This window comes from Cricetulus griseus, unplaced genomic scaffold, assembly GCF_003668045.3.
Source record: "Cricetulus griseus strain 17A/GY unplaced genomic scaffold, alternate assembly CriGri-PICRH-1.0 unplaced_scaffold_538, whole genome shotgun sequence".
NCBI classification, from domain to species: domain Eukaryota; kingdom Metazoa; phylum Chordata; class Mammalia; order Rodentia; family Cricetidae; genus Cricetulus; species Cricetulus griseus.
Window position 1 is genome coordinate 1,976 of NW_023277295.1, and position 4,393 is coordinate 6,368.

Genomic DNA, 4,393 nt, shown 5'->3' on the forward strand with positions numbered 1-4,393 from the left:
GCATCTTTGGATGGAAGCAGACAGAGAATGGGAGGAGCTTTAAGTCTCCTGTTTGGTGGAGCCATTTCAACCCATGATCTTAGAGTAGAATCCAATAAACAATGTGTCCAGGAAAAGTGCAACAACCTAGTGATTTTCATATGAGTTGGTGCCCTGAGGGAAGTGTGTATGTTGTGGGTGTAAGAGCAGGGGACGTTGGTGGAAGAGAGGGCCATTGAGAGGAAGAGCCTTGGCCAGCATTCTGGAATTGGTGTGTGTGTGTGTGTGTGTGTGTGTGTGTGTGTGTGTGTGTGTGTGTTTGGAGGAGGAGGTCTACTATATGCCTCCCAGATAGGAATTGTGTCAGGTCTAACATCAGGAGCTGTTTGCAAGTTTGTCCCTTGCAGAGAATTGCAGGGTTTTGGAAGAGCTGAGAAGAGTGCTAGTGAGTCCCCAAGGTATGTGCCCAGCTAATATGTGATTGTGCACGCTTGTCTACAAACTGAGAGTTCTGAGCCCACCATTGTATATGAATCCTGGAGAAATTGATGGCAGTCTTGACTTTTGAATCTAGGGACTCTTGATCTTCTTTTATCTATTGCCCTTTACTACTGAGCACTTTATTGTTGGAGGAATTCCCAGTGGTATTTCCCATAAACTTGGGTACCTGAGTGAGGCTCCAGATGGCCCAGATAGAGAGGGCAGAGTTTTGGTAACATGTAAGACAAGAATGTCTCCCAGGATTGTCTAAGACAGAGAAGGCTCATCCCCATTAAAAAGGGATAACCTTGTTGCCTATGTGTACCACATTTTCCCTCCCATAACAGAGGAGACAGATGATATGGGAAACTCAGTGAGTTGTAAGTGTGCCTCATTTCTCTAATTAGATCCACACAGGGCCGTATTGAGAGACTCTGTCTCTATTTAAAATAAGAAAATTAATTACAGCTTTAAGTAACAGAAAGGAAAAGAGGAAGCTTACTGGTCAACTAGCTGAGTAGACACGATTTTTGAGATGGTCAGTGACTAGTGAAAGACAAATATGTTTTGTCCAGAAGTTCCATGTGGTAAGGGGACCAAAGAGGATACCTTCAAGCCTCTGTTAGTTTTCTATTCTCAAACCAAATCATCACTGAATATATATTCTCAATAGAGAAAGACATCCTGTCTGGGCCAGGGTTCCTAAGGGTGGGCCTGCTGACTGAGGGAGGCTACACGGTGGGGGTCTGCTTAATGTTGGGGATAACAGGTGTGGGTCCTTGGTAGATATAAATATGAGGTCATGTCCTTGGAGTAGAACTTCAATACCAGTTTGGCTCAGGTTTAGTGATAAGGTGGGTGGAGACAGGATTCTGTCCATACTGAACTGAGGAAGGAAAGAGAAGTACGCAAGTGCTGGTATTTATTGATTAAGACTATTTAGTCTGATTCAGTAGGAGGCATTCATTCTCCAGCCAAGCTGAGGAGAGGGAGGATTTTGAGGCTTGGTGAAGAGCTCAAGTGTGGATCAGCCCTTTCAGCCTGAACTTTATGTATATGCTTGGGTACTAAAAACACCAATATCTACACAGGAATTTGAAAATGGCAGAGGAAAACAACAAGGATGAAGTCATTCAGTTGAACAAATTTCAGTGCCACCAGGGAGAGGAAAGAATGCCTGTCACCATATCTGAGTCCATTGAGGAAGAAGGGATTCCAGTGGTTGCCACAGATACTGAACATCATGCAGATGACAACTTGGATGATGTCATGAAAACCATGAACCTCAGACATCCGGGCCCACTATCTTCAAACCAGCTGCCCAGTGGCATGGTCTGAACAGACTAGGAGAAGAAAGGCCTAGAAATTCTAGTGTTGAACAGTCAGCATCCCAGGAGGCCAAATTGGAAAACAGGTGGGGACAAGAAGCAATGCAGATGAAAGCAGAAGAGTGACAAAAGGATGGAGAGCTGATGGAGTGTGGATGCTGCTTTGGGGAGTTTGCATTTGAGGAGATGACACAGTGTTCTGATGCTCACTTGTTCTGCAAAGAATGTCTCATCAGATATGCCCAAGAGGCAGTGTTCAGGTCTGGAAAGGAGAACTCAGCTGCATGGAGGGCAGCTGCACATGTTCCTTCCCAACCAGTGAACTGGAGAAGGTGCTCCCCCAGACCATTCTGTGCAAATACGATGAACGGAAAGCTGAAGAAGAAGTCACTGCAGCCTGTGGTGATGAGCTCGTCAGGTGCCCCTCCTGTAGCTTCCCTGCTCTGTTGGACAGGGATGTGAAGAGGTTCAGCTGCCCTAATCCTGGCTGACAGAAGGAGACCTGGAGGAAGTGTCGGGTCCTCTGGAAAGAGCATACTGGCCTCACTTGTGAATAGCTGGCCAAAAAGGATGACGTCAAGTACCGGACATTTATTGAAGAAAAAAATGACTGCTGCTCGCATTAGAAAATGCCACCAGTGTGGGACCACCGGCCTCATCAAATCCGAAGGCTGTAACCGCATGTCTTGCCGCTGTGGTGCCCAGATGTGCTATGTCTGTCGAGTTTCTATAAACGGCTATGACCACTTCTGCCAGCATCCTCGCTTTCCAGGAGCCTCTTGCCAGGAATGTTCCAGGTGCTCCCTCTGGAACGACCCCACTGATGATGATGAAAAGCTGATTGAGGAAATCCAAAAGGAGGCTGAAGAGGAACAGAGAAGGAGGAATGGAGAGAACACCTTTAAACGCATCGGCGCCCCAAAGGAGAAGCCAGCCAAGAAAAAACATCACGTGGGTGACCTGCCATGGCGTGTCCCACAGAACCTGCACCCACAGATGCCACCCATTGCCATTGTGCACCCACCTTTGCCCCTGCCACCTATGTGGCCTGGGTTCAACTACTTCCCCATCAAACTAGGTCCCGTGCCAGCACCCTATATACCACCTCTGCCCAACCTGCCTGTGAACTGCGACTTTGGCCACGTGTATGTGGCAGTGGCTCACATCGTGCCCATGCACTTTGGCCCCCCGCAATGGCATGGCTTCTGACTCCCAAAGCCCTTGTCCAGCAACACTGACTCTGCAGGAGGACCCAGTCTCACCTTATATGGGTGAAGTGTTTGCTTTCCTCTGAGGGTGGTCCTTTGTCCTACTCTTTTTTTTTCCCCACAGGGTTTCTCTGTATTGTTTTGGAGCCTTTCCAGGAATTATGGAATTCACTCTGTACACCAGGCTGGCCTGGAACTCAGAGAGATCTGTCTGCCTCTGTCTCCCGAGTGGTGGGATTACAGGCATATGCCACCAACACCCAGGTCATCCTACTATTTTTTTTCTAAGGTCCACTTCAGGTCTGATACCCTTTGGGAGCTGACTGACTGCCTCTAGGTCAATGTTAAGGCAGCTACCTGGTTGTGCCATCTTAGCAGCTGCTGCAATGTCCCAGACCTTGATGTGCAGACTCTTTAGGCATTGCCACCATCCCTCCCCAGGAGAACATTGACAGCCCAAGGGAAGTGTCCTAGCATCCCCAGGCCTGACCTCTCTCCCCTTGTGGGCCAAGGCCTACTCGGGTTCAAGGGCCTCTGAGACTCATCTGTGGCAAAGGTCTGTTCTTTATCAATGTAGTTGCTCCTGTTCACATAGTTTGACCTGAAGCTGTTTTGGATTACTCAAGGATGACCCCTTCCTTGAAAAGTCAGGCTGAAAGTTTTTCCCCAGGGCTGGCTACTGCTGAAAGCCAATATTCCTAACACTTCACTAAGACCAAAGGGCCTTTTTGGCAAATGTCTCTTATTCCTGGGCTACTCCTTTTCTGAGGGAGATCTCATCTGTCAACAACCTGTGAAGAACTATATCTCTAAGGTGTAATGGGGTGTCCCTGGATGCTCAGATGGCCTTGTGTGGCTGCTGCAGCTGTCACCCCTACCCTTCTGCCTGCTTACCTGTTCCCTCATTAGTTAGCAATGGAAGCAGGTAGAGGCTGAGGCCCAGATCCAGGATGAGAGCATCTGCCTTCCCTAATGTCACAATGCTCCCACTTCCTGTGTCTTCTGCTGTCCTTACTAGTTCTCTATCTCTCTAGTCTTTGTCTGGAGAAGACTGGCCACAGATGGTTTTATCAGACGCCAAGTCTCTTTAAACTACTGTGTACAAAAGGCTGTGATATATGGAATTTGAACTTTGCCTAAATAAATATTTGAGAAAACTAAATAAAAGATCATTAAGTCTAACATTTGAAAAGTTCTGGTCATGTATCCCTGGTGCATCTCAAAGTTGCTCTGTAACTTATAATGTCCTTGATTTTATACATTTCTTAGTACAATATCCAAGTAGCTGAGATTGCAGGTCTGTGCCCCTTGCCTGGTTCGTATTTGCCCTTTGATATTAATAGTGTGTGAATATTCTGCTTTGAACAACTAGAGTCTCATGGAGCAATTTTATCTATT

At 47.1% G+C, this 4,393-nt stretch overlaps 1 pseudogene; it reads left to right on the top strand.

Moving 5' to 3' along the window:
* The first annotated feature begins 1,767 nt into the window (after positions 1 to 1,767).
* On the top strand, positions 1,768 to 2,996 carry LOC113838111 (annotated as a pseudogene).
* Positions 2,997 to 4,393: the final 1,397 nt, after the last annotated feature.